Here is an 8,768-nt window from a genome sequence, read left to right on the forward strand (position 1 = left end):
ATTTTTCGTGACATATTGTTACGACAGGCGGAGATCAGCTTTGTGTGGTTAGTTTTACCGTGAATTGTATCAAGATTGACGGATGTATATTTTGGAATAAATATACATGGCGGACAGGTTGTCGATACACGATGAAATACACAAGTGTGTCAATCATAAAAGTATTGTTTCCTATATCACTACATTACGAAATGGTCAGCCAATATATTCAGTCAGTATATTTTAACAAATGAACATTAAGCGAATTCGAGATTTTGAGACGATGAAAAAGCTTAATTCTTAAAGGTGGTCGTGTCAAACACCTATGCTGTAAGCCGACGATCTAGCTATATATTGATTTCTGAAAAAAATAAAAGCCATCAAAAATATAAAATTCAGCATCCGATACATGATCAGAATTTAAAATAACTGGATGTAATTTAAAACCAGATATTTACATTAACACAATTGACATAAATAACATCTCTTGCTAAAGAAACAAGCTTTCCTCGTCATTCTACATCAAGTCTTCTCACTTCAAATGAATGCAGCCGTCATGTTTGATACTGAATTGACATTTAAGTAATTTACACTATTCACACGATAACTGAAGTGGAAACATCAAACAAACTGGGGATAAAAATGAAAAACACACAAAAAAAATAACCAACGCCGTGTAAACAATGACTATTCCTTAACACTGTTCTGTATAATTCTTCTTTCTGCTCAGGACAGTATATATACATATACACTCCCGGCTCTTATTTGTAAATATAGGTACACCTTGTCACGATTATAGATATATAGCCCTAATTGTTTTTTCACCCCGTCGTGTACAGGTATACATTCCACAATCCCCCCAGGTCACGTGTTTCTGGACATGTCATTCACGGTCTAAGTTTTTTGCCTATTTCCACACGATTTTCCAATCTTGAACACTAGCACGATATATAAATGTGACCCCCCCCCCCCCCCCCACACACACACCCCTCTCTTATATTCACATCGAAACTACTCGGCACATAATGAATTGCAGGTACCACACATAGTTAAATTAGACCGTGAGTTAATATGGACTGTTTTTATACCATGTAATGTATATCGAAAATCATTTTCTCTATGCTCGTGAAAGACTGGTGTTTTATAATAAACAAAATGGTATCAAATTTTAAGACGTAGAACGCCCAGTGAGCCCAGGAGGAGATGAGGATATTAATTTGATCTCATTTTGATCAAACACGCATTAATATAATTATCGAAGTGCCCTAAGAAAACCGTATTTAATATGACCCTAATTCAGTTTTACATTAAAATACATACTGAAGTTGCGTTATCACTGTCGCATCGGGAAGACATGATATTTATACTACACTGTGTAAAAACAGTTTTCTCACGTCAATCCATTCTCTGACGACTGGCATCAAAGGTGTTCAGTTTTAAAATAGCAGAAATAAATATGTTTATCCAATGAAAATGTGGAAAATAAGAAACCTTTTCCGTATATATATATATATATATATATATATATATATATATATATATATATATATATATATATATAGGTGTGTGCGTGTGTGTGTAATGCACTGAACTTCAAAGATCAAAATACGCATTTATTATTTCGCCGGTCTCGTGAAATTTCATTCAGTCCATAATGTTTAATTAACTTTGAACAATTTGATTGCGTATGACACACTAGTCTTTAAGGATTTATGGGGCATGTTCCGTTGGCATTAAACCCTTAATTCCTCGGACAACTTTTGCAATATTTAACGCAAAGCGACCACGATTTCTACCCTAGAGAAATCCTACGTTTATAAATAGATGATTATCTCCGGTCCATCGCATACAAAACACCCCAGACCCTCACGTGCAAAATTCATCCCAATGGCACGATTCGTCAGCTCAGGAACACGTGCGAAAGTGACAGCGGTCGGGACGCTGCGCGAGCTGTCGTCATGACAACGGCCGGATGCCAACGAGCGTGGAATGTGACTTGTTTCGCGAGCTCATCCGTCATGCGGGCAGGTGATGACGGCGTCTTATCGCGAAGTTCCCTCCTTTCCAGCCTTGCCCCTTCGCTTATCGACTCCTAATCAGTGGCGTTGGGGGTAGTTTGAAAACTGTTTGTTTACATATCCATGTGGATGTGCCGACAAAAGCACATGGGGTTCAGGTGTGGTTCCTTTACGGCCGTCTGTAGTTAACGTCATCTCGACAAACAGCTAAAAAGTTGTAAACATGTTGTGTGCGTGAGAAGGCCATTTATGTTTAAACCAACGGTCCAAATATTCTGTGATGGGAATAGTGCAGCCCGAAGTAGAAAAGTTCTGTTATAGTTCTTCAAAGGACAAAGCATTTGGCTCTTCGATATATCGAGCTTCATCCAGCGCGGTAAACAATTTAGCCAAGTGTCAGATTGGAGATTCCAAACCTTACTAAAACGAGTGCTCAGAAATGTGTTTGTTGGACAACGAGTTATGGTTTGTATGCGGGATGGTGGTATACTGGAATTGACTGGGTGCGTCAAGTAGACGATTGACCAGTCGTACCGGCTATTGTCCGATCACACATGCAAGCTGAGTCAAGACTAAGGCACTTGCCATTCACTTTAACCGATTGGGGCATAGGTCAGTGGTTGTTTACTCTCACAAATCAGCCCTGTGTCTGTCAACCATCGACTTATTGTGCTCTCTTTGCCCTATTAATGACTATGGAATGCGGGGTTACGAGTACGGGCGAACGCAAGGCATCGCAAAGGCAGAAAATTCATAATTATATCTGTCAACAAGGCTAGGGCAATGGCTAAGTTTAATTACTTAGATTGGGGATCTTTTTGGAGCGGGGTGCTCGTTGTAGTGGTCATTACCACGACCAGAGTCGGCAAGCGTCCATCAAAAGTCTCATCAGCCTGCATAATAGCACAAACTACAAACCGCTGATAAATGGTAGCTCGTCCGACCTGACCGACGTGGTCGGGCGCGAAATGACAAAGGCAGAGCCACCATTATCTGGCGTTGTCCTAGCCCTCTACACTGATGAATTTCTCGGATGGCCAATTTCAGCCACAATAAATCTTCGAAGAAGGCCACTATCTTGGAATCCCAGAATAAATGGTTCTCGGACGTAACAGAGCAGAAAAGCGGACGTCCCTATGCCATTGTGAGTGCCAAATTCCCTCTTGCACACACAGTCTCCTCTTGTTTTAAATATGGTAACTGGGTTAAACAGAAATTCCAGTGAAAAAAAAGCTCCCCTGAGATATTTCAGAAATGTCCTAAAACTACAGCCGATAATCTGCTAAAGTTCTCTTTTCTGTCTGAAGCGATAGCTCAGAGAAACTTTTCCAAATAGCTGATTGTTATCACATCTTGCTAGACCAGGTTAATCTGACAGACAAACAGCAAAACATGAAATAAAGTGGTTAATCTCTCGTCTCGCCTAATATAAGTCGCCGTTATTTATTTAAACGCGCAAACTGTGAAGTTTTGGGGCATGGAAGACCCTAACAACCTTAGCTTGCTTGCCTGTGATACTTTTTCGGGGAAACGCACTGTCCATGCATGGATGCAGGAAAATAATTACTCATTGAATAACAAAACTTGGAAATTGTTGGGTTATAAACCCGACAGAATTTAACCTGGCATAAAAGAAAAATCAGACACGAAAAATGTTAAATTTACTATAGCAAAATATGCGAGAGAAATGGGTTACCATATGAGTGTGAGTATGTGTGGAGATACACGGCATTATGTAATTATCAACAATATTTCCTTGGCCCTTCGGATCAATGTATTAAAATATAAATTATTAAAAAATGTAAGATTTTCGAACAGTAAATATCCTGTTGTTTTAACGAACTGAACAAGAAATTATCCTCTCCATCACCGTAGTGGATTTGTAACCGTTTTACAGAAACCAGTATATCAAATATTTCAAAGAAATACATTAAACTCACGCTTACACTGCTAAAATAAAATATATTAATTATATATTCTATAATCATGATTCAATTGTAATATTTTGTGTAATGTTTTTCTGCTTCTTATAATGTTTAGCGATATCGTTAATGCTCAGATTTTTCCTCATTGCGCGCGACTTAACATCACTTAAGATCACTAACATTTTTATATTCTCTGTTGAACATTTAAATTAAAACATATATATTGGTGAATTGTGATCAGTATACCGTTATCCGAGAATAATTCATGCTGATATCCACATGTCAGTGTAGGATCTAATAACGATAACCTAAATTAACTACATTTTAAAATTGTCCCAGTATGGCATGAATGAAATACAGCACGACTAATTTCGGAACAAAATGTTGGACAATACATTTACGAAGACATCTAATAGACTTTTACGAAGAACATAAGCCTTTTAAATATTTCAACAAACAAAACACCTGTGATCAAGAAATTATGAAAATCAGCGCATAGGAGAAGCCGGCGTGAAAACTTACCGCTGAGCTCTGAGGTATACAGGCAGGAAGCTCGACGTCCGCCATTACGTAATCTCTATCCAAAGTTCCGGCCGCTCTAGGAGCAGATTTGGAAGCAATGATAAACTCGTCATCGTCACGCCATTCAGTCCGGATAATAAATTCTTGATATTACTAAACGCACAGGAAGCGATATCTGCGTGTTTAGACGGAAGATTGACTGATGACAGTTTTTTTCCTCTGTTGATATTGTATCCCTCATCATTTGTCATTATGTTTTATTCAGAAGAAGGCCACCGTTCGTGTTGTAGTTGTCGTAGGGATTTTGACAGTTTCTCTCGTGAGCGTTCATCATCCCTAAGCTAAGCCCATATCCAGCGTCTGCTCTTGTTAGTTTGTGTGTTTTTTTTACCCTCAACTCGGCACACAGTGAGAAAATACGCACTTCAGACAATTGATTGATAAAGGACAAATTTATGGTTTCCGAACTCTTTATAAACATCATCACTTATGTGATCAATGTTAATTATGTATAGTTTTACGACAAATGAAATGCCCATGATGGTACAGTTTTTGATGAAATGTTATCTACAACACTTGCCCTTGATAAACTGGCAGAGCTAGGTTATCCCGTGGCCCACAATAGCAGAGAGTGCGTTGTAAGGGAGATAACCCATGCTAAACCAATTTGTATAATATTCAGTTATGGTAAATATATCAATTCAACCAAAAACGCTAGCATTTTCAGAATATTGGAGAAAGGGAATCACATTTAAAAAGCCGACTATAGATACTAAGTTTTGAATCAATGTTTTTAAAGTCATTCCATGCGATTTTTAAAATATAATAAATATCAACACATTCTTCATTTTATTCGTTTAATATACAACTATGTCATGTACACGTCTGGTAGCTAAAACGACCAGATTTTTTGAACATCTTTAAAATAAACTTTACCCTGTAACAGATAACACTTTACAGGTCGTAACTCACTTAAGCATATTTGCCCTGACTATTACCAGATGCATTTATGTGTTTTCAATCCAGAAGAGTTCTCTACTGGGCGCAATCGGGCGGATCTTGGGGCCTGGCTCGGAAATAACTGCGATGCTTTATGGTGATCATAAATATCCAAATGGTTAGGAAAAAGGAGATTTTCATTGGCGGAAACACACTTGCCGGGACAGAAAAAACAGCTTGAAATGTGTGAAATTGTGAGGAAAAAGCGGAAAATGCTGTGAAACACGAACATTGTTAATGAACTCTAGTACAGAGTCTATGCGTAAATCATAGTGGGCTATGGCCTAGCCTTTCCCCAGAGGTCCACAATGTTTTCTTTCACTGCCTGAACTGGTGAACCTTCACGACAACAACTCATTGCCAGCCTCACCTGGGAACCCAAAAACACTGTTTCTATCTGTTTAAATCAAAACGCTTAATTTTGAGTCACAACCCCCTTGGGACTGCCATGTTAATTTGCGGGCTGTTTCTTACGAGCAATTCCGACCCTGGAGAATTACTGTTCAAAACTGATTTCGGACCGTCCACAACGCATGTTCCTTCACGTAATTTACCAGACTTTCAGCCACGATCCAATGAACATCGCGTTAAATACCGTTATTTATGTGTACCATGCATGATGATTGTCTAGAGAACCACACACAATCGAAGAAAAAAAAAAAACACACCGTCTGATTTAAGTCGGTTATGGAATGATATTACCTGATAAAAACCAACAAGATTTGGTTTCTATAGTTACATGTACAAGCCTTTGTCTTGTCATAAAGGCAAACTTGTGAATATAAATTGCCTGGGTATATGGATTTTTGTATGTATTTATTTGAGTTGTGGTTAACGCCGCATTGGAGACATTTCCCAAAATACGAGACAGGGGTCACGTGCATGAGTAGTTTAAACCATGAGGGACTCCACAGCGTCTCAGGGCGAAATCTCTTGAACATGATGGCCAAAACAGCGATCTCAGAAAATGACAGCCCTCGTTTGTTCTGTTCTACCTTGGAACTTAAGGTGAAATACGTGTATTACTCTGGGTGCACATTTTCCAGATGCTAAATTTTTAATATCGAAAACTCCTATAGCTACATTACTGTAAAAGATTCTGTCATAATTCAAAGCACAAGAACTTTTTTCCTGGTAAAGTTACACAAATGCGGTTAGAATGTGTTTGTGGATTTTTATTAGAGAGACAAACAATATCTCTTCGCCTGACCCTCCTCAAACCATTAAAACGCTGTTTATCATCAAAGCGCGAAGCAAATCACTCTGATATCATTTCAGCCAATAAAAAGGGAATGTTTTTAGTGAGTGGGTAATCATGAGCAAAGACAAAGGACTGGTGTGAGAGTAGGACAAAAATTGAAGGAAAACAGACCACTGTTTTGTCAGATTCTCGCCGTATAAAACGCACGTGATTATTCCCGCCGTTGGCAGTTGTTCTCGGATCTCTCTAGCATTTTTTGTCCCACAACACTATCAATATGACCCCGTGACGCTTGCGCGCGTTTGTCATAAGGAAAAAAAGCAGAGACTATAGGCTTCAAGTGTTCTTCTTTGTCGTTCAGCGTCTTGCTCGGTTCTGGTTTTCATCCCACTCAACCTGTAACATGTGGTTACTCGATAAACTGTTTCCCAACACAGTTTAAACACTCCACACCAGCTTTTTGTTCAAACATGCATTTCGCCCAGCAATAAACGGACCATAAAAAGGAAAATGTAACAGTACACTGTGTGGAAGAGAGTCTGTTTTTGTAGAAAGACTCTCCAGTAGCATATGGCTCGTGCACTAGCTCCCCCTGTAGGGTGCGCGTGCAGTGCAGCCTCTGACCTTGACCTCTGACCTTTTCCCGTATAGGGATCGGTATCTAAAGGTTTACCTCAACACGACGGACCTGAGTCAAAGTGGCCGTAAGAACAGATGGGGAATCTGTCCGCAGTTTAAAGCACAATATGCCGCAGACTAAATGAACTGCTGCTGAAAACGCAAGGGACTTGCGTTTGTTTATCGCACATCTCATTATTAAATAACCTTCGTTCAATTCTTCAACATTGTTGTAAAATTAAGCGAAGTATGTGTTGCGATGAAGCTGGAAACTAATCCGTCAAAGCTTTTAGAAGGATCTGTATTTTTTCTTGACCATGTAATAATTATTACATAGGCAGATTTCGTGTCTGTGTAGCTTATAACATGACAAAGACGTTGGATACCTACAGATATCTGTCTACATGGCAGTCTCTACACCTAGCAGAAAATCAGTCCAATTTATTAAATGATACTTCCCACTCAGCCTATATAAAGGGTAATTAGAGTTATTAACTGTTTGTACACGTTGATAAAGTACTATAGCTATAATACATGGAGGATACTGCACACTGATGAATGAACAAACAGTCAAAATGAAGTCCAAAATTTCAATTCACTTTAAAATTCTTATGACAAGGTAAAAAAATTGTTGACAACGTAAATCCTGGGTATGTTATTGTGAACCGAATTTCAGTTAAATGACGGACAGGAAAATGCAAGTGTAATCACTGAAATTTTGACTTAAGTCTAAGATTGCTTTCTGGTATCTGGGTCATAAATGTTCTTTACGGGAAATTATCATTATTTTATTTACTTTTCACAAAATTAAAAATATAACATTTTGTTTTTTATTTATAACAGCACTTTTATCTGATTAACATATGATAATGACAGGGCAAAAGGTCTATTCTTATCCATGTGATAAAAGTGTGTTGGCAACATGCAAGGTGATAGCAAAGGGTCATAGCAAGAGCGTGATAACAAAAGTTTGATAGAAAAAGTGTGAAAATAAACCCGTTAAATCAAATTTGATATACCGACAGCACATTGGGAAATTTTTACACTATACAAGAAGGAAATTCCAATATTTCAGCTTTATTAACATGAAATAAAAATTCATAAAACTATGCATATCATAATACACAACGTTATGTGTACATCTACGTTCAGAAACTGCTTAGACACTCAATCCAAAGTTTATCAGAGGCCAAAACAGATACTAAAAGCCTGCTGTGATTTGTTTAAACGAAATTTTCTTACGTTGTATTTTCATTTTACCGCTTTCAAGTGTTTTCATGATTAAAAGAAGGAAGACGTGTGATTCATTTATCGCCGGTTTGAACCGGTTTGTCCGATAACCTGGTCGTAAATGAGCAAGTTCCTTCTTTAAACGTGTTGAGTAAGGACACGCAATGGGCTGCGTAGCCCAGAATAAGCACTCCACCAACCATCTGCTTGAAATTCCAAACACACTCGAGACGATTGCCCGCGCGGCTAACCAGACCTAATGAGAGTTTTCTCAAA

This window comes from Liolophura sinensis, chromosome 6 (genome assembly GCF_032854445.1).
Source record: "Liolophura sinensis isolate JHLJ2023 chromosome 6, CUHK_Ljap_v2, whole genome shotgun sequence".
NCBI classification, from domain to species: Eukaryota; Metazoa; Mollusca; class Polyplacophora; order Chitonida; family Chitonidae; genus Liolophura; species Liolophura sinensis.